This window comes from Muntiacus reevesi, chromosome 22 (genome assembly GCF_963930625.1).
Source record: "Muntiacus reevesi chromosome 22, mMunRee1.1, whole genome shotgun sequence".
NCBI classification, from domain to species: domain Eukaryota; kingdom Metazoa; phylum Chordata; class Mammalia; order Artiodactyla; family Cervidae; genus Muntiacus; species Muntiacus reevesi.
The window spans coordinates 49,287,194-49,309,982 of record NC_089270.1 but is presented as its reverse complement, the minus strand read 5'-3'; the positions used below and the strand labels follow the sequence as shown (position 1 = coordinate 49,309,982).

The 22,789-nt window shown below is 46.1% G+C and overlaps 1 pseudogene; it reads left to right on the top strand.

Annotated features, from left to right (window-relative positions):
• Positions 1-16,170: 16,170 nt before the first annotated feature.
• LOC136153089 (frizzled-5-like) lies at positions 16,171-18,735 on the top strand (annotated as a pseudogene).
• Positions 18,736-22,789: the final 4,054 nt, after the last annotated feature.

The following is a 22,789-nucleotide window of genomic DNA, read 5'->3' as shown; positions in this document are numbered from 1 at the left end:
AGTAATGAAAACTCAAAAAAAAAAAAGTAATGAAAACTCATTAATGTCATTAGATATCTAGTAAGAACTCAAATCTCCAAATACCCCATAAATGTCATAAATTATTTTTTAGTTTGCTTACTTTAATCAGAATCCAAGTAAGATGTGTGTCTCATGGTCATGTGATAAGTCTTTAAGTCTCTTTTAATCTTTAACCATTAACATTCCTTGAACTCTTTTATTCCTTGCAATTAACTTGTTAAGGGACCTCTTTTATTTTTTAAGAGGTAGAAGAACATAGCGGTAAACTGTCTCTGGAATCTTGGCTCCACCACAAGCCTTGTGACCTTGACCAAGTTAGTCAAACCTCTGTCAGCACAGGGGTACTGGTAAATGTTTAACAACCAGTCTGGGCACGGGGCAGGGGGTAGGGGCATGGGCAGAGTTCAAGCCCTAATTTGTACACTGGCCAATTTTTATGGTATAACTGCCTCCACCATGGTAGATGCAAGCCACCAACGTGATGTTGCAAAATGGAAAGCTGGGATGAGACTGTGAAGTTACACATTATTACACAATATTTCCTTCGTATGGGTACAACAGATGTATACCACCTCCAGAGCACAGATGATAGTGAAAAGTAATAAAATAATTAGGAAGTGATAAATTTGAATAGCTATTACCTTTGTTTATAATATAATTTAATTATAGTTTATGTATTTAATTGTTTAATATTTTGGCTACGCTGGGTCTTCATTGCTGCATGAGTTTTTCTCTAGCTACTCCCTAATTGCAGTGCATGGGCTTCTCACTGTGGTGGCTTCTGTCGTTGCGGAGCACAGGCTCTAGGGCACGCAGGCTTCAGTGGTTGTGGCCCATGGACACAGTAGCTATGGCCCCCAGGGTCTAGAGCACAGGTTCAACAGTTGTGGCCCACGGGCTTCATTGCTCCACAGCATGTGGGATCTTCCTGGCCCAGGGATCAAACGTGTGTCTCCTGCATTAGCAGCAGGATTCTTCACCACTGAGGCACCAGGGCAGCCCCATATATTTAACAGTTGTGTGTAACTGCTAGCTTGCCAAACTCCTTAAAGTTTACCGGTCAGTGCTGGTTCCTGCACACAGCTGTCTCTAAGTCTTGTCTCTCTTACCTGTGAAATGGCAGACATAATAGCAATGAGGCTTAGCGGTGAGGATGGAAGGAGATGGTCCATTTGAGCAAACAATACAGATTCGGAGCATGCACCTGGTCTGGTGGACATCAAATAGAGAATTACTCGCCCTGGCTGGCAGGGAAAGCAGTGATGTTGGGGCTTGTGATCACTAGATACAGTTTTCAGAATTCTCAGCCACCGAGACTCCAGGAATTGGCCCTTGGGCCTGTCTTGGTCACCACACAAATTCCAACTGCCCGAAAGAAATGCACTTTCAGCAAGCTGATTCAGGCTTGCTCCACCCTCCACTTTACACAGAGGCCACTCAAACTGTTTGATAAAGTCAAGACCCTTCTTTTGAGATAGATCAGGTTACCATCAAGGTGATTCTTGCTTCTAATGGTCTGCAAACAGGTTCTCAACTGCTAACCCCTCCAGCCTCTGGGGACACTGGGCCAAGCTGATGAGAAGAGTCAACAAAAGCACCAGAGCCTCAAGGGTTGAGAGAAGCTAAAAGAAAGAGGCTGGAGTTAGGAGGGCCCATTTCTAGTTAACGAATTGAAGCTCAATTCCAAGCTGAGTGCCCAACATCCACAGTAGTTCCCCAAACAGCCTGTGGCCCCCTCCTGGAGGTCTGAGATTCTCAGGAGGCCCAGAGTTTAAGTCGGGGGCAGGAGATTTCATAGGCACACCAATCATTTTCCACAGAATAAGTAAATAAAAGATGCAGGATGGAGTGGCACTAAATCTTCCAGTTGCTAGGCCACCACTTCCCATCTGTGAGTGTGACCTTGGACAAGTTACTGAACCTCTCTGAGCCTCCATTTCCTCATCTATACAATGGTTTCCACTCTGTGAGACTGTGGGATGAACAGAAGACAATGTGTACACAGCACTTAGGAAAACACCTGGCACATAACAAGTACACAATAAATAGTGGCTGCTAGGGACTTCCCTGGTGGTCCAGTGGTTAAGACCACGCTTCCAGTGCAAGCGGCATGGGTTCAGTTCTTAGTGGGGATCCCACCTGCCATGAGATGTGGTCAAAAAGAAAAATAGTAGCTGCTAATAATTATTTAATGCTTGTAGATTCTGTCATAATTAATAAAACACTAATCTCTTTAGAGATACATTTAATTTAAAGTAGCTTTTAATTTCCATGTACTGTTTCATTCAAAAGATATTCAAGGTATTATAGGGAAGGTCTTTGGGGTGTTTTGACTTTAAGAAAGTGTCCTTATTCCTGGGGAACCACTGATCTAGCCTCTAGGAGAGCAGCACTTTCTCTATGCACCTCAGGAGGTCTCGAACCCACAAAAAGTGACAATGTTTTTTGCACAGCTGACATGGGAAGAAAAAAAAAGCCATAGGGATCAAACAGCATGATCTTAGCTATCAAGAAGACAGAGGCTGGGATGAGGTGGAATGGAAAGGTGTACCACTCTTAAGAGAAAAACTGATTAGAAAACATATCATCAGAGTGTTCTTTTTCCCCTTAGTGGTGCCCACAAAATCTTTCTAAGCACTTTCACGTGGAAAGAATATTTAACATGAAAATAGGAATTTGCTGACACTCAGAAATGTCCATCTCTGTCTTGGTGTTCAAGGCACAAAATGCCTTCCTTTGGTTCTAAACATTGCCATGACGCAGGGTACAGCCCTGTGAATAGGGTGAGCCCATTTATGTGGAAGTGTATGCCTAGAAAGAGTCCATGGAAGGTTACTGCCTGAAACAGCAAACAGTGGTTAGCTCAGAGGTGCAAAATTCGGATATAAGAATAGCTTTTTCTTACTTCATTACTTCAGGATAAAGTCTTGTGACAATCATGAACTACGTTTTCTACTTTTTAAATTTAGATATAACTTACAACGTAAAAGTGTACAGATACACAGACTGTTCTAACAAATGCATATACCCATGGAATCCACAGCTGCATCGAGATATTGAACACTTTTAACACCCCCAAAAGTTCCCTCATGCCCCATCCCAGTTAATCCTTTTCTTCTCTACCCCTTCTAGCCCCCTATTCTTCCAGCCTCTGCAAGCAAACACTACTCTGATTTCTAGTTTTACCTGACCTAGAACTTCATATAAACAGAACCATACAGAATGAACTCTTGTATCTGAGTTCTTCCACTCATCATAATGTCTGAGATTCATTATTCATACTGATACATTTGTGGTCAAATTTATCAGTAGTTGATTCCTCCTTGCCTAGAAAACACCATGAACAGAAAAGCCTGGCGAGTTATAATCCATGGGGTCACAAGGGGTTGGACACAACTTAGCGACTAAACCACATTGTATTGGTGAGTAATATTCCGTGACATAAACCACAGTTTATGTAGCCATCTGGCAATGGATACCTGTGTTGTATTTAGTTTTTTATTATTTTGAATAAAGATGCAAAAAAAAAAATTTATGTCCAAGCCGTTTTGAAGGCATATGTTTTCTCTCTCTTAGGCAAATGTCTAGGAGTGGGATTGCTGGATTCAAGTTGACTGTTTTATGCATTCCTACTCAGGGCCTCACGAGCCACTGTCAGGATGAAATGGAGGCAAAGAGAGTTGGGGAGAAAAAAGTAAATCTGGAATGAGGAGGATGTGGCATTGTAAGGCAGAAGATAGCATAGAGGGTGACTTGGGAGGCCTCTGATTTCAGCCCCAAACTGGCTCTTCGTCTTTGGGGAAATCAGTAACTCAGGGGGACTTCCCTGGTGGCCCAGTCATTAAGACTCTGAGCTTCCACTCTAGGGGGTGCAGTTTTGATCCTTGGTCTGGGAACAAAGATTCCATATGCTGCAGTCGAGCTTAAAAAACAAAAGCAATTACTCACGGTCCTGGGTTTCTCATCTGGAAAAGAGGAGCAAAAATGCTAGAGATGGAAGGTAGGAGCAGACCTTTTCAGGTAGACACACCAAGAATGCAGCAAGGATGGGGTCATTATCAGACCTCTTGCCCTTTGAGGTGGGAAAACATGGTCAGCATCCCCACTGGTGAGCATCCATGAGGAATAGGTATTGTTCATCACGACTTTCTGTATGTGGCTAGGGGAGAAAGAAGGAAGGATGAGTCTAGCTCTGCGCAGTCTCCGGCTCACAGTTTACCAGGACCAATTTCCTGTCTTCTGAAACTCTTTTTCCTTCCTCCACAACCCAGCAGAGCAGGGTATCCAAACACAGATTTCACAGACCAATATCTAAATTCTCTGGTGGGATGAGCTTGGTGCTGATGGGAGTGGTGTGCTATGTGGACGATCGAGGAAGGTATGGGGAATGCCCTTTAGTGCTTGTCCAGGGGAGCAGTGCCGGTGAGCCTTTAGCCCTGGACCAGGGGCAGGCAATGAGAGGATCCCAGGGGGTCATTGATCACTATCTACCAGGCCCTGTGGTTACTCCTGGGTTTGGTTTTCCCTGCTGCACTTAGATCTCCTAGATGTCTGGAGAGCTGTGTTTGCACTTCGTATCTCCACAAGTTCCCTGGAAATAGTGAGGGTCCTTTGAGTTGTGGCTTTTTGTTCTGTTTTGTTTTCTTGGTCCGACCACAGCACGGGGGCTTCCCAGGGGCATCAGCCATAAAGAGCCTGCCTGCCAATGCAGGAGACGCTGGAGACACAGGTTCGATTCCTGGATTAAGAAGATCCCCTGTAGAAGGAAATGGCAACCCACTCCAGTATTCTTGCCTGGAAAATTCCATGGACAATGGTGCCCGGTGGGCTAAAGTCCATAGGGTCACAAAGAATTGGACACAACTGAGTGACTGAGCAGGCACACACACAACATGCAGGATCTTAGTTCCCTGACCAGGGATCAAACCCACACCCCCTGGACTGGAAGTGTGGAATTTTAACCACTGGACTGCCAGGAAAGTCCCTCCTTGGACTACTGAATAAATGAACAAACTATCCTTTTTGTGACTTCAAGTTGGGAAGAAAAGAAGCTGGAACAACATTTTTAAGGTCATTCAGGTTGGTTGTCCCCCTGAGTGACCAAGCACTGGGATCATTCTTTGCTGAGCTCTAGATTTTCCTGCTGCTCATTCCAATACAAGTCTCAAAATTCTAAGTCCCTTCCCTGAAAATTTTCCCTTTGTTTACAGGCAGGAATAGTTCCCCTCTGTGTTCCTGCCTCTGGCAAGATCTTAAACATCATCAGGGCAGAAAATTACACAAAGTAAATAGAACTTGGGGCAGTGGGGTGGGAAGAAGAGAGGTGGATGTGAGCCTTAGGATTTTACAGGTTCCCACACCTGGCCCAGGCTGTGGCTCTGGTCACAGTAATTTCTCCTGGATCTCTTAGCTCTTATTTTGTCAAAATGACTTACCCTCGCTTTCCCCTCCTCCCTCCTGAAGGCTTGGCCTTGGGAGGGAGATGGTTTGGCACCTATAAGAAAGGCAGGAGCAGGAGAGAAGGCAAGGGCCTGATGCTAACGCCCACTGCAACTCCTGCACAAAGGCTGAGGCCCCTCTGATGACAGCCCCCAGGGAGCAATGGACTTAGACGTGGACTTAGATTTTCGTTTCAAAAAAAAAAAAAAAAATCAGCAGAGCTTGGAAAGTAAACTCAGGTTCTTTGGATTGCAGTCCTGGCCACTGCTAACCAGGGTAGCCTGGACAGGCCACTTCAAGTCCAGGGGCCGCAGGGAGCCTTCCTTCAGACACCCAGGGAGAGCAGCAAGATAAAACTGACAGAGAAAAGAGACACAGAAGTACAGAACAGACTTTTGAACTCTGTGGGAGAAGGTGAGGGTAGGATGTGACTGGATATCTGCATGGGGACAACTCCATGCTAAGGAATGAGAATGAATGGATGGGGTGAACTGCCTCTGCATGGCCACCTTGGGGAAGAAAAAGAATATTGTCCCAGTGAGCAATGCAGCAGGAACCATTCAAGTGAATCTCAAGAAATCTGAAATCTCTCCCCAATCCTTTTGCTCCATGAAAGTGAAAGTCTTAATTGTTCAGTCATGTCCAACTCTTTGTGACCCCATGGACTGTAAACTACTAGGTTCCTCTGTCCATGGAATTCTCCAGGCAAGAATACTGGATTGGGTTGCCATGCCCTCCTCCAGAGGATGATCCCAACCCAGGGACTGAACCTGAGTCTCCTGCGTTGCAGGTAGATTCTTTACAGTCTGAGCCACCAGCGAAGCCCCTTTTTCTCTGTGTAGAAGGAAAAAGCTGTTACCATGTGGTTTTACTGAAAGCATTCAGTCTCACTCAGCCTAGACTCATTTTGCTTATTTTCTGGTCTCCTTAACATTTCTTCAACAGCTGTGATTCTTAGAACTTCATGGACTCAAACCCACTCCTTAAACTCTGCATCCGGTTGGTTTTGTTGTTGTTGTTTGTTTTTTGGCCACACATACAGCATGCAGGGTCTTACTTCCCCAACCAATGATTGAACCCATGCCCCCACATTGGGAGCATGACATCTTAACCACTGGACCACCAGGGGAATCCCTCTGCCTTCTGTTTTGTCTTATTGAATTTTCACTTTCCAACCCCAGGTGGGGGAAAGCCTTCTCATCTCTGATTTTAAAATTTATTAGAGAATTTCTACTATTGAAGATGTACCATGCATTGGGAGAACAGATTGCTTTCATTGTTGGATTAACAAACTCTATCAGTAGCAACAAGTAGCATGACAAGGTCCTACTCATCAGAAACCTCTTTGCAATGTTAAAAACAAAACAACAAAACCCCTGAGGTCTTTGTAATTCATGGAGGATAAAGATTTAGACAAAACTTCAGGTAACAAGTAGGAGAATAACAGCAGTGAAAGTAATTAAATAATATATAGCTAGTGTTTAGAAGAACTTTTTGAAAATATTCTAAAGAAGAATCCTCCCACACTTTCCTTAATAAGACACCTCATGTATGATTACTCATGTCTCCTTCCTTATCATCAGCATTATATGCAAGAACTTTTTAAAAATTTACAACGATTTCCATTTTGTGGGTGCCTAGACACAGAGAACTGAGTTGAGGTTAATTCTTTCTCTGGTCAACCAGAAGGCCTTGGGTGTGCCGTGATGGAGAGCAGTCACTAGCTAAAATCCACTGCTCTCCATCACGGCACACCCAAGGCCTTCTGGTTGACCAGAGAAAGAATTAACCTCAACTCAGTTCTCTGTGTCTAGGCACCCACAAAATGGAAATCGTTGTACTTGGGGAAGAACAAGAGGACAAGATGAGATGAAAAGGAAGTATGTTTAAAATGGATAAAAGGAGGTACGTTTTTCCCACTATACACAAGTGACCTGGGGAACTCACTGCAGCAGGATATTAAGATCAATGGTGAAGATTTGTGTTTTAAAAGATTAGGCATTTCACATGCATATCATCAACAGCCACACACAATAGGATGAAAGTAAGATGGATGAAAGTTCTCAAGCTTCAGTGCAGAAGCTGATCACCAACTGGGTTAGGTGAAAAGAAAAAAGTTATCTACTCAAGTAAGATTTCACACAAGGGCAGAATTGGGGGGATTCCAGGCATCGCTGCCAAGTAACACCACTCCAAAATAGTGGTGTAAAACAACAGGCATTTTATTATGTGCCTGGATACTGTGGGTCAGGAATTTGCAGAGGGCACAGTAGGGATGGATGATATCTGTGGCCTCAGTTGGGAAGATTTGAACAGCTGGGGGTGACTTGAGGCTGGAGGCTGGAATCATCTGGAAGCTTCTTTACTCATATATCAGACACCTAACCTGGAATGACTTGAAAGCTCACTCGACTGGGACTGTCAACTGGAGCCACATCTTATGCAGGTGTCAAGTGGGTGTCCCAATCAAAGGCACTTCCAAAAACCAGGTGCCCCTAGGGAACCAGGTAGAAGCTACATGGCCTTTTATTACCTATCTGTGAAAACCCCATTGCATTACTTCCAACATAGTCTGTAAGTCAAAGCCATCACAAGTCCATTGAGATTCAAAAGGAGGAGACTTAGGACCTTTTACATCCCTCCCTTATGGGGAACTGCAGAAAAATATGTAGGATGGGAGACGTTTTTGCAGTCATCTTTAGAAAATGCAGTCTCCCAAGGAATGATTGGGTGATATGAGGTTGCAAGAACACAAAATCTAGTGGGAAAAACTGACGTATAAAGAGATAATCACAGCACAATAAAATAAATATCAAGGTAGTTATTTCCCCTCTTTTATAAGACTCCTTTTTTTTTTTTTCTTTTTTGGTCCCTTTTATAAGAGTCATCACATTTAAATTTTTTCATTCATTTTCTGTCTTCCACTAGATTGGAATCTCCATGCATTTAGTTCCCTACCATAACCCCTGTACCTAAAACATTACCAAGCAACAAATAGGTGCTCAATAAATATTTGTTGAAAGAGTAAGTGCTGTAATAGAGAAGCAGTAGAAGGACTGAGGAAGTAAAGGCAACAACAAAGAACTCAGCTTGATGGAAATGGCATTTAAGTGGGTCTTGAATGCTTTTGAAGGATAGATACAATTTTTCTGGTAAAAGGAGAGGAATAAATTTTTGTCTTTAAATCTCCTCCAGAGTCTTCCATTAGCCCAGTTTAAGTGGGCAGATCCTCATCCTAAATATACAGATTTCATATAGTAGTTACAATGTTCTTGGTTGAAAGAGAAGGGAAAGAGGAACTCAGATGGATTAAGAAATAAGTAGTGTATTGTGTCACATAACAAGAAGTCTGGAGGCCTGCGGTCCAGGCAGCCTCAATGCCATCCTTCCTCATGGGGTCAGCTTGGTACTTTCACGGCTGCAAGCTGGCACCTACAGTGGTAGACATCACAGGCAGACAAAACAATACCCAGCAGGGGAGAAGACTGTTTCTTCTTTGGAATAAATCTTTCCCTTAATCCCCTGACAGATTACCTCACACTGGCCCCCATGGCATGCTTTATTGGCCACAATTGTGTCCCATGCACACATGTCACCCAAATACTGATAAGAAAAAGGGGAGCAACATGAGCAAATGGACTAGTCACACGTTACTCCTAGGGGTGTGCTGGAAGTTCCTGCTTATCCTAAAACACAGGGCTGTTCAGTAAAGGGTGGACACCCCAAAAGAACGAAACAAACCATTGGGGTTTAGTTAGAAGAAGAAAAGAGAGGTGACTCTTTAGCATATAATCAACCGTACATGGAAGTTCCCAAAACTTTCGCCTTGGAGAAGGTTAAGGTTTTGTTTTCTTTGTAGACAGATATTATCTAACGTTTCTATTTATTCTTTTTCATGCTTTTTGCTCCTTTCCTTTCTCCTTCCGTATAAGTAACTAGTTGAATAAATCAAGTGCTGTATCAAAAGGAAAGAGTGTTATGTGTAGAGTGTATATATAAGTGGAATTAGTCAAAAATACGTTGATTATACATGAGTGCACTTTCAGGTAAAAACCTTGATTCAGATGCTTCTGATGGCCTAGCCATGCCCAGCTGCTCACCACTTATATCATACACTTTCATGGCCTTGTGCCTTTTATTTGTACCAATTTTTCTGTCTAGGAAGTCCTTCCAGTTGCCTCACCTGTAGTAGATACTGGGGATTGCCTTTCTAGCCTCCATTCTGCTGCTAAGTCCCTTCAGTCGTGTCTGACTCTGTGCGACTCCATAAATGTCAGCCCACCAGGCTCCCCCATCCCTGGGGTTCTCCAGACAAGAACACTGGAGTGGGTAGCCTCCATTCTATCCTTCTAGCAATTTACTTAAAGAGATTGGGAATTGCGAAACTACTTCTTGCAGACTCCCTTGCAGCTAGGATCTGGCTCTGAAGTAAGTTCAGTCAATGAGGTACACTTGTGGGAGATTTGGAGACAGATGCAAGAAGAAGGTATCATTCTGCTGCTGGTGCTGCTGGCAAGCAAGGTTTCAGCAATAATCCTAAGAGGCATTTAATGCTGTTGGACTCCATGTCCTGTTTTGGGGTCTAGTCACCAGTTTCATGGGTGTGAAGAGCTGTTGCTGCAGAAGCACCATCCCGACTTCTGGAACACAGCTACTGTGGTGGGCCCTTGAACTCAATAGCCCAGGAGTAGCCCCCTGACTTCTGGCCCCCAGCCCATCAATTTTGTAAGCCTCTGCTTGATTCTCAGTATTAAATCTTTCTCTATTTGAAATACCTAGAGTGCTTTCTGTTTCCTGTGCTAAACCCTGACTCATAGATCACCTAATTCACGTTTAGCCTGCTAGACACCAGATTGGGCCAGATGCCCCCTCTGTCCTCCTTCCATGCTCTTCCTGCTGAGCCATGCCTCTTCACCTTTGTACCCCAACACCAGTGCTTGGCTCACAGCACGTGCAGTGTCAATATTTACTGAACTGAAACTTCCTCTGCCAAGATACTAGGAAGGTCCTGAAATCTAGACAAAGGTTTAGATTATGCCCATCTCATGCCTGTTCTGCAAAGTCCAAAGGACAAGTTCATTCTAGACTACAACTGCAATTCTAGAGGAATCCAGAGCCCTCAGCAATTCCATACTTTAGCCCACTACACAAGAAGTCACACCAGAATTGAAGATCCAACCTGGTGCCCAGGAAAGGGATGATAAGGAGCAAGGGAAGCTGCTTATCTCAAGAACTATGATCTGGTGGTTCTCAGGACCTTCTACTGCTGGGCCTACAACAAGGCCTGCAATTAGCGGCATAGGCTTTGGAGTGAGCAAAACCCAAGTTGGAAGGTATGTGTCCCTGTGTAGCAAGTTATTAACCTGTCTGGACCTCAGATTCTTCATCTATAAAATGAGGTTGATAATATCAACCTCACAGGATTCTTGGAGTAGAAGAGATTATATATGTAAAGTGCTTAGCAAAGTGTGTGAAACATTGGAAATGTCCAGTACCCATCCATCAGTGGCTTTTATTATGGTCACCACTGTTCTTGACTGTGCCATCACTATAAAATTCTGTTACATATTTTTTTACTTTGCATACATATATTTTCCTTCAGCCCAAACAGACACACACACAATCAGACTAGAATACGCTTTTCTATATCCTCTCCCGAGATGTTCCATTTTGTATTCTGTTGTGATTAACCCTTTTTTGCAGAAGATCCATTTAGGCACAAGACTGGGGCTGTGCTGAGAAAAAACAAAAACCATTTGTGTCAGTGGTTCTCAACCCTACCTGAAGTTCAGGATCACTTGAGAGTTAGAACACAACAAAAATAAACAAAACAAAAGCAAGAAACAACGTGTGGGTCCCTCAGCCAGAGACTCTGATTCAATAGGGCCCAAGCATCAGTATTTCTTAAGGCTCCCTACGTGCTTGTAATGCACCTGAGAGCCACTGCTCAGTGGGGAAAAGATTAGTACGTCTATTGCCTCTGGGAAAGAGGAAAGCAGCTCTTACTTTTCTATAATCTCCACTACAGTGGCAGAGGGAAGAGGACTAAAGATTATAGTTACATGATTCCACTTACAATGTGAACAAGGCATTCTTATTATGAACTTGGATAAATGACTCATGTTAATCCTTTGGTTAGTGTCATGGTTTCTCCTTTAGAGGTGTCTCATGAGAAGAGGAGTGATTAAAAATGCTCTAGGACATGAAAAAAACTAGTCTGGAAATACCCAGTTGGCTTATAGGTATTTGTTCTGTGCCAGCTCTGTGTAAGCTTGCACACTTTTGGGCTGATTGCTGATGTCAGGTGAATGTACTTTGTACTTTGATCCAGAGCAAGTGAAATGATCCCTGCTTTGGCATAAAATCTAGCTAATATCTAAATACTAGAGACAGTTGGTGACAGCTGGAAGTGTGCTTGGACATAAAGTACAAGCCTACCTCATTTTACTGTGCTTCGCAGATATTGCTTTTCTTACAAACTGAAGGTTTGTGAAAACCCTGAGTTGTCAGATGATTACTAGTATTATTTAGAGAGAAAATATTTTTTAATTAAGGTATGTGCATTTTTTAGACATAATGCTATTGCACACTTAAGAGACTGGAGAATAGTATAAACATCAGTTTAGACACTATTGGAAAAGCAAAGAATTTGTGTGATTCAGTTTATTGTGATATTTGTTTTATTGCAGTAGTCTGGAATCAAACCCATAAAATCTCTGAGGTATGCCTATACATCTAAAAACTGCAACTTTTTTCCCATTTTTAAAGTGACACAAAAAAGAAAATAAAGAAGAGTACTGTGCTAATTCACTTCAGTCATGTCTGACTCTTTGTGGCTCTGTGAGCCTGCTAGGCTCCTCTGTCCATGGGATTCTCTAGGCAAGAATACTGGAGTGGGTTGCCATGCCCTCCTCCAGGGGATCTTCCAGACCCAGGGATCGAACCCACGTCTCTTATGTCTCCTGCATTGGCAGGTGGGTTCTTTACCACTAGCACCACCTGGGAAGCCCAAAGAAGAGTGGAGAAACAGAAAAATACAATAAAGCCAGTAGAAACTAATAATAGAATTACATAGCGTTCGTTACAAGGTGCAAGGCATGGTTCTAACCCTTTACTACGTAAATGCATTTACTCCTCTCTACAGCTCTACAAGGTAAATAACTATCTGTGACTCCACTTTACAGATGAAGAAAGAGGATCTGGTACTGTTAGGCGACTTGTCCAAGGTGGCACAGCTAGTAGAGGGAGAGCCACGGTCTGGAAGCTTGTTGCATTCACAGCGCTTGGTCAACCTCAGAGACAGCGCATAATATAAGCTTTATTCACGAATTCAATACCACTTGCTAAAGTTAAAAAAGTTACTCTCAGTTGCCATTCACTCATCCATTTATTTCACAAATATTTATGGAAGGCATCTATGGGCAGCATACTGTTCCACACTGGGTTATCAAGATATTGAAGAGTAACAGAGGCTAATCGTCCAGTCATCCCTATAGCACTAAACTCTCAAGTGTCTCCCCAGAATAATTACACAGTTATAATCAACAAAAGTCTTAAGATTAGAAATGCAGTAACTATTCCCTGAATACAAAATCCAACACTGATAACTTCAAAACTTTTGGAGTGTTACTAGATGGAATGTTTAGCTTACTAGATGGAATGTTAAGCATGACCCTCCGTATTTTCATCAATTAATAAGTACACCTGGGACAATAATTTAAGTTGAATCTCATAAATTTCACTTTGGAGTAACATGCTTAATATAGCAGTAGTGTCTTCAACTCAGAAATTTGATGCTTTTGGATGGACGGATAGATGAATGGATGGTTAGATGGAAGACAGATAAGTGAATTAATAGGTGAAAAGGCATAGCAATGTTCTAGTTGCTTAAAAATTGCATCTTTAAAAATAAAGATGTGTTTTCCAGTTTTGTTAAACAGTAACTATTACTCAGGAGAAAAATCAAGATTTCTGCCCTTTCCATGGACTAAATATGTAATTTCAAGCAAGTCATTATGGTGCCAATTCTATCAGATTGTTGTGAGGATTAAATGAGCTAACTGAAATGAATTATGTAGCACATAACTCATGTTAAACAGCATATTTTAAACTGCCTTTAAAGTGAGGTAATATAGGTGAAAAAGCAAAAATTCAAATGACATGAAAAGCTATACAATGCAAAATAACTTTCTTTTGGCCAAATTTTCCCACTGTTATTACTATTATAATACTATTATTAGAGATCTCCAAGCAAAAATAACACCCTGTTGACTGAAAAGGGAAAAGCTTACAGACCAGGAGATAACATCCTTTGAGTCAGAACCAAGTGAAATAACACATGTATTCTGGCTAAATTCCAGCATGAGTGATTAACATTCTCCAACTTCAAATAATTTTTATCATTAGCCAACACTTGTCCATCCCCAATAATACACACTTTGCATAAAGGCCACAGAACGAGGCAGCCTCTCTTGGCATGTTCACAATCTGTGCATACTTTCCACTGAGGGTTTCCCTCTCTTTTGGATTGCTATTCCATAGCTGAAAACTCCCACTGCTTTCACCCCTGGGATGTTTGCCGACACTGACTGCCAAGTAGTTCCCCAAAACAAACAAACAAACAAAATATATAAGCACAGGTACAATCACAGGGAATGAATATAAGTAGTATACATTTTAAACATATTTATTAATAGTTTTGATGTTTGTGAAGCGATTGATATTTAACTTTGAGGCTGGAATTAACACACATATTCTTCATTACAAGTCTTGTTGATAAGCAGGGAGGAGAGGACTGTTCTGCAATTTAGTTTCCCAGTCTATGTAAGTGGGATACAGGACACAAGAATGACAATAGCCGCGGTGTGTCTCGGTCCTTTAGTCCAGTCCTAAGTATTTTGAGAACTCAGGCCCTCCTGCCCTTTTTTCAACCTTCTTCCCAGTAGAAGGAAGGGGCTGGGGAAAGGGAAACAATTCAAACCCTCTTTGTAAGCGTGTGAATGAATTTCAAGAATGCCAAACACCTCAGTCTTCCAGCCTAATTAGAACACGTAGAAAAGAGGCATTTTCAGGACATTTAAAACTTGCAGCATAACAACCCATCTGGAGAGCGCCACAGTGCGTCCCAGTGGTTGGGGCTCCCAGCAGGTCTTCCCGTGGGCTCCCGCTGCTCCGTGTGCCCCGGATCCCTGGCGGCCAGCGGTGTAGGCCTCGGGAGCGACCGGGGCTGGCGGGGTAGGGGTAGGGGGTACAGCCCCGTGCATTACACCGCCGGAGCCAGTGTTGCTTTTCTCTGCAGGCAGCTTCGGAACTGCCTGGATTTTTAACCCGATAAACTGATAAAGGACTAGCATGTTTGGAGTCTTCCAAAGACGGAAAGAAAATCACTTTCTTGTTGCAACAGTAAGATTTTGTTACGAAATGCAAAAGTAAAGGTTAAAGCCTGGGAGATAACCAGTAGAATATGAGGCGGGGGGGGGGGGGGGGGGGGGGAGGGGAAAGAGGTGGTAGAAATTGTGGATGTCGCGGCCCAACTATCTCGATTCGAATCCCGGGTTTCTCGATTGGAATCCCGGGTTTCCCATTTGAGCGCCTACTCTGCGCCAGGCGCTCGGAATACCGTGCTGAACAAGATTATCTACGTTGTGGTTTTCTTGGGGGACATTAACATTAGCTCGGTTGCCTTGGTCAAGTTTCTAAACTGTTTCTTCACCTGTAAGGAGTGTCTGATTCATAGAATTATTTTAAAGATCTGAGACATCCTGTATTAAGATGTGAATGACGAACGCGCTGTCCGACACAGTTAGGACTTGGTAAGTGTTTGTTCCTCTCTAAATCTGAGCTCACCGGGTGTGAGGGTGGCTGCAGAGTGGAGACAGGTGCCACGGTTAAGAGTGATTCTTTGAGCAGTCTTTTAAACAAGCGCTGGACTGTAAGGATACTTAACTGCTGAGAAGAGATCTGGTAGGTGCCCTGGAAGCAAGCGTTCATAAGCTAGAACATTACGGGAAAGTGAGCCCCGCATAAGCGGGAATCAGCAGAGAACTCTGGAGGGACTTCTAGGGTTTCCCGCTCAGGGTCTCAAGAAGGCGTGATTAGCATTCGCCCCGCCCCCCCCCCCGCCCCACCATAGCTTCCCGGCCGGCGATTGGCCAGCGCTCCTCGGCTACCCGCTCAGGGCTGGACCCGAGGGCTCCTGGGGCGAGGCCGAACCGGCGGGGCAGTGGGCGGGGATGCACGGAGAGTGTGGCGGGGCGGCCCACCAACCGAGCCCCAGCGCGAAGGGGCGGGGCCAGGGCGGAGTCTCCCGGCGGGCATTAGAAGCAGGTGACCCGGGCGGGGCGGGAGAGGCCAGTCCGCCCGCGACCGTGACTCTGCTGTGGCCACCGCCGCCGCCGCCGCGTGCAGTTCAATACCGGGCGGAGGTGGGCGAAAGGGTGTTAGAGTGCGGGGGAGGAGCCGAGCCCGGCGCGTCCCGGGAGCACCGCCACCGCCCCCAGGAGTCCGCTTGGAGCGCGGAGCCCCCTGCAGGGGAGGAGGCCAGCGGCAGGCGGGCTGGACGCGGCGGCGGGCGCGCACCGTGCAGTTCCGGCAGGGCCAGCGCTGGCTGCTCGCGGTGCTGTGAGGTGGCGGGATCCGCCAAGCGCCTTCCTCTCGCCCAGGTGCACCAGACGCACTTGCCCCTCTGTCCAGCTCTCAGACCCTGGTGGAACACACGGCCTGTCCCCGCCCTGCCCCCGCCCGGATCAGGCGGGGAACCCCGGAGGAGGAGAGGGCGAGTGACCGGTCTGCGGCGACCTCGTTCAGGGGGCGACCCCCTCTCTGAGACGCCCCCACCTGCTGCCATGTGCTGCTGCCTCGGATACCCAGCCTCTCGCCAAACTTGCCCGATGCCAGTCCGTCTCTGAGAAACGGGGAGTGTCCCAGAGACGGGGGACCCAGGCTGGCTACGGACTATCTGCTTCTCTCCGGATTCTAGGAGGTGAGAGCCCCCGCCTTCCCCTTCTCCTCATTCTTTTCCCTACCCCTCAGCCCTTTTCCTGGGGGGCTGAGCGCTATGACCTCGGCAGGCCCAGGGAAAAGGGAGGAAGGGTGAGGGACGGGGAGTCTGTAGTTGTGTTCCAGGAGGTGAAGGGGAGGGAAGGGAGAGAGGTTAACTTAGAGATTTGGAGACCGCTTGCGGGATTGTACCATTGACGCCCCTCTAATTGGGAGTGGTTGCCATTTTTCTTCTTCCCCACTTTTTTTTTTTTTTAAAGAGTACTTTCCCCAGAATCGGAGCCTAACCGTCCCTCTCCAGCCCTGTCCAGCGAAGAGCTGAGCGCTCCCTGCGGAGGTAGCGTCCTCCCGAAACAGTTGGTCTTTGGACGGATTTCTTGAAAAAGAAACCAACAGGTTGCCAGCCCCGGCGCCACACAAGTCCGCGGAGAGGGAAGCTCCGATCCCGGTTTCCTCCTGCCTGAGCTGGCCCCAAGCGGGCTGCGGGAGACGCGGGGAGGGAGGGGGCTATGGCTCGGCCTGACCCGTCCGCGCCGCTTTTGCTGCTGCTGCTGCTCTTCCTGGCGCAGCTGGTGGGCCGGGCGGCCACCGCCTCCAAGGCCCCAGCGTGCCAGGAGATCACAGTGCCCATGTGCCACGGCATCGGCTACAACCTGATGCACATGCCCAACCAGTTCAACCACGACACGCAGGACGAGGCGGGCCTGGAGGTGCACCAGTTTTGGCCGCTGGTGGAGATCTACTGCTCTCCGGACCTGCGTTTTTCCTGTGCTCCATGTACACGCCCATCTGCCTGCCAGACTACCACAAGCCGCTGCCGCCCTGCCGCTCGATGTGGTAGCCGCCAAGGCCAGCTGCTCGCCACTCATGCGCCAGTACGGCTTTGCCTGACCAGAACTCATGAGCTGCGACCGCCTCCCAGTGCTGGGTCGCGACGCCGAGGTCCTGTGCATGGATTACAACCGCAGCGAGGCCACCACGGCTCCCCCCAGGCCCTTCCCGGTCAAGCCCACCCTCTCCAACCTGCCGGGGTCGCCGGCCTCAGGGAGCGACTGCGCCGCCGGGGGCCGTCGGTGTTCATGTGCAGCGAGCCCTTCGTGCCCATTCTGAAGGAGTCACACCCTCTTTACAATAAGGTGCGGACGGGCCAGGTACCCAACTGCGCGGCGCTCTGCTACCAGCCGTCCTTCAGCGCCGAGGAGCGCACGTTCGCCACCTTCTGGGTCGGCCTGTGGTCTGTGCTGTGCTTCATCTCCACCTCCACCACAGCGACCACCTTCCTCATAGACATGGAACGCTTCCGCTACCCGGAGGGCCCCATCATTTTCCTGTCAGCCTGCTACCTTTCCGTGTCGCTGGGCTTCCTGGTGCGCCTGGTGGTGGGCCATGCCAGCCTCTCCTGCAGCCGCGAGCACAGCCACATCCACTACGAGACAACGGGGCCTGCGCTGTGCACTGTCGTCTTCCTGCTGGTCTACTTCTTCGGCATGGCCAGCTCCATCTGGTGGGTCATCCTGTCACTCACCTGGTTCTTGGCGGCCGGCATGAAGTGGGGCAACAAGGCCATCGCGGGCTACGCGCAGTACTTCCACCTGGCCGCGTGGCTCATCCCCAGCATTAAGTCCATCACCGCGCTGGCCCTGAGCTCCGTGGATGGGGACCCGGTGGCCGGCATCTGCTACGTGGGGAACCAGAACCTGAACTTGCTGCGCGGCTTCGTGCTGGGCCCGCTGGTGCTCTACCTGCTGGTGGGGACGCTCTTCCTCCTGGCGGGCTTCGTGTCGCTCTTCCGCATCCGCAGCGTCATCAAGCAGGGCGGCGGCAAGACGGACAAGCTGGAGAAGCTCATGATCTGCATCGGGATCTTCACGCTGCTCTACACGGTGCCGGCCAGCGTCGTGGTGGCCTGCTGCCTGTACGAACAGCACTATCGCGAGAGCTGGGAGGCCGAGCTCACGTGCGCGTGCCCGGCCCGGACTCCGGCCAGCAGTGCGCCAAGCCCGAGTGCTGGGTGCTCATGCTCAAGTATTTTATGTGCCTCGTGGTGGGCATCACATCGGGCATCTGGATTTGGTCCGGCAAGACTGTGGAGTCGTGGCGACGCTTCACCAGCCGCTGCTGCTGCCGTCCGCGGCGGGGCCACAAGAGTGGCGGCGCCACGGCCGCGGCCGCGGGGGACTGCGCCGAGGCAAGCGCTGCGCTCACGGGCAGGACCGGGCCCCCAGCCCAGCCGCCGCCGCCGCCTACCACAAGCAGGTGTCCCTGCCGCACGTGTAGGAGGAGGCGGCCAAGGGACCAGGAGCTGGGCGGGAGTTGAGGGAGCTAGGTTGTTTTCCTTTGGTAGCTTTGCCAAGGTCACTTCCGTTTTACCTTAGTGGTGCAGACGCCCCCTCCTGGGGCAACTTGGAGAGGAGCGGAAGGGGCTGTTTCCAGGGGGCACCTGTCCCAGGACTTCTCAGAGGGGCTCAGCTGACGTCTGCTCTATCTTCCTGCCTTTTTGAGGGGAACCATGTTTTTAATTTATATGTCGTTTTCTTAATTTTTAACTTTGTTGCATTTTGGCAACAAAATTTACCTTTGCTTTGGGGGGGTTACAATCCTGAGGTTGGCATTATAATGAAGGCCCACTTGGTTCAGGGTTCTGTGAACTGTGTGGTCTCAATTGGGAAAATGTATTTCTTATACTTGCGTCTTTAAAAATAATGTGAACAGTGAAAGTTTAGGTTGCTGTGAGCAGGAAGTTTCCCGTGGGCTTCTCCAGCTTACTTCTCCTTCCACTGCTTAAAGTGTCCCAGATGCTTTAAGATGAGCTGCTTGGCCCTTTCCCTAACTTTGGGGACACCCTAAGTCACACTGAGGAGGGGGAGCATAATGGGTTTACGCCTCCGGAAAGTGACAAGGTTAGGAAGTGTTGAGAGTTTCTGTGTGTGTCCTAGCTTTGTTTAGCAAGCTTGAGTTTCTTTTCTGTAGTCCTTGTAATCATTCTCATTCTTAACGGTGCAAGCTTTGCTTGAATGACTTAGAGGTAGCATTGTAAGTGTCCAGAATAAATGTTTGGAATAGTGCTAACCTAAGGGATGGCGATTGGTTGAACTTCAATTCCAGACTGTTAAGATGGCAGCTTTGTGCTGGAGGAGTGGGTGGTTCTTAATAGACTCTAGTGATCTTACTTAAAAAAAAAAAAAAAAAAAACTTGTGTTATATTTTGGTAAAAATGAGCCCACTTCCTTCTTCTGAAAGTACTTAGTGATAGAGCTGAAGGGGTCTCCTTTTTACATTTAAGTACTAAACTGGATATACCTCCTGTAATTAACTAAATTTCCAACACTTCTCTTATCTGCTCCTCCCCCATCCCACCTCCTTTATCATGTTAAACAGTCCTTTTGCTTTTCTTATTCCTCCTCTCCTGGAGAGCTGTGATTAGAAACCACACCCAACCTTGAATGAGGTGCTTGAAAGGGAGGCTGGCTACCTGTGAACAAATATTGGCAGCAATGAGGGAAAATGACTGTCCCTGGACATTGGACTAGATTACAGCCAGATATTTCAAAAGCAGCGAGACACTGCTCTCTGCAGCCTCTGACAACAAATGAGACCCATAACACACTTGCTTAAGCTTTTGAAACGTGAATCAGTGTAGCAAAAGAAAGCCGTTTTCCCCACCCCACCTCAATATATTTTTCTTTTCCTCCTCTTCTGAGAAAGCCTATATATTGGTGAGCACACCCTCACACACTTTACTGTTAGAGAATTCTGTTTGCTTTTCTAATCTGTTGAACCATTCCCTCATTCATATATGAAAGCCTGCGTATTGTTGAATACACACGTACACACACTACACACACACACTTTACTATTAAAAATGCTGTTGCTTTTCTAATCTGTTTAACCATTCATTCAAGAAGAGTGTGAGGCTATAGTTGGGGAAGGGAGTGACAGTGCATTTTCCGGTAAAATACTGGGGACTAAATTTAAGAAGCTAAAATGGCAAATGCAATTAAAATTTGGGAAGGCCTCTCTAGAAAAATGACAAGTATAACGATTTGCACTTCATTTATTCCAAAGTTGGAAAAGTAAGATTTAAGCCCAGGTCAGCTTTTACTTTATGGATATTAAGTAAACAAGTGTGTATTTTCCACAATGGATTTAATAACTATGCTGATGGAAAGAAGCATGATGTTAATAGTTTTCATGAACTTTCAAAGGCTGTTCATGTTTATAAAAATGCACTGCTCTTAAACACTCATCTAAATCAAAATTAAATTTCAGTATATTTGACAAAACATGGTACACTGAGCTACAGAACTTTCTGCCCATCTAATTCATCTGCTTTTTTTGCAGCTGCTTAGAACCTTGAAATAGATCCCCTGCCTGAGGGCCAGTTCCTCTCCTGTTTTTCAAATGAGGACCTTTTCTGATCACCTTGACCTCTTCCCAGAAAGTACAGAGATTATTCTGCTGCCTTCAGTCATTGTGTCTAATTTGGGTTGTTCCTTTTCCTTTTATTTTTGTGGAAGAGTGCAAAGATGATGCAGAATTTATCTAAAAGTTGTGAGAGGATGTGGTTGAAGTGATTTAATTCTTACTTTTAAAACAATTATTTTTTTATTTCGGCAACATACCAAACCTAAAAAGAACAACCAATTTACTGTAAAAACAATTTAAGACAGTTAAGAGAAAGGATACTAAGGCAAACAGCAGTAATAGAGGTAATGCACTGGAGGTTTTTTAGGTTCATCCCAGTTCTTAGCGTTGCCTGTTTTCAGTCTCTCTCTCTCTCACCCCTGCTCTCCCTTCCCTCAAAGATTAAGCCCACCTGCTTCCTGAATTCTTGCATCAACCACCCCTCCCCCTACCCAGGCAGAGAAACCCATCTATTTATGCTCACCCCCTGTTTCCATCTCATACTCAGTTCTCTCCTGATTTTTATTTTCATTAGGCAGACCATCCATACTCATGAAAGCAATGATAAAATGAAAGGTTGTGAGGTAGCTTACCAGCTTCTTTACAGCCAGCTCTGATTTTAGTGAGGATTTAAGGCCCCGTTTAGTCTCATGCACAGCTTTGGGCTGTCCCTTTCGTGGTTCAGTTTTAAGCAATGTCTCTCAGCATAGATAGGAGGGTGAAGATTTAGAAGGAACTAACATGCGACCTATCAGTGAATCAGCTGACAAGAACCTTAGGAAGTCTTTTTACTATGTATTATTAACCTCACATTCTGAAGCTGCCTAAATTGACTGGAAGAAAGTTCTCTTGGTGCCTTATTGGTTTATCCTTGCAAACCTATGTCATACTTTCTTGCCGTCGCTTCCAACAATGGGCCCATGTGTGTGTTGTGTGCCACTGTGCGCATGTACAGGCTTAAATAATGTGCCAGCAGCCCTGTTTCCAAGTTGGTATTCATTAGGCCCTTTCCTCCTGGGCTAGGGCTGCACTAATCCTGACACCGGCTGCCAGGAGAAAACCTCATGGATCCCACACCGAACATTAGTAACAGCATCCGTGACCTGCCGTCTCAAGTACAGAATGGGAACCCCAGAGCTAGGAGACATAGTTGTATATTTTAATGAACTGCCACCCCTGCTAAGGAAGCTTCTTTCACTTTTGTGCTCTACAGAAAGACCAAGGGGGGTAGGACGGACAAAGCTTTGAATCACTGCTTTCTAACACCAAATGGGGCCAACAGGACAGAGAACATCACAAATCTTGGCAAGTGTGAGGTACAGTGGCAGAGAATTGCCTGCTCCCTCTGCATGCCCTTTCTTGCCTCCAGAGTCCAATCAAGTGATCCTGGGAACGAAATCTGCCTGGGTTGAGGAGGGTGGTTCTGAAAGAAAAAGCTACCAAGACATGAAAGCAGGGTGAAGGGTAGGCAGGATGAAAGTAACTAAGTAACCCGACTCAGAACTCTGAAAAGCTTCTGGCAGCTTGATGACAACTACAGGATTTATTTCAGCCAGGATAATGTCTGTGGTACATCATTTGAAGACAATATTACTTCATGTTGTTAAAAACTGTATGTATAGTATGTATGTGTTGTGGGTGTATATAAATAATTTATATATATGGGAGATTTAGTGATTTTGATACGGGTTTGGTGCAGGTGAATTTATTACTGAGCCAAATGAGGCACATACCGAGTCAGTAGTTTGAGCCCAGGGCATTCACTACTTTTTCTGATTTCCACATATGTGTATTGCCTGTCCCATGAGGTATTGTCGATGTCATGTCAAATCCAGAACTCATAAAGCAATGCCAGTGGTATTTTATTTGTAGACAATCAACTCAAATCTATAAATTATTACTGGCATATGATTATAATATTGAATCT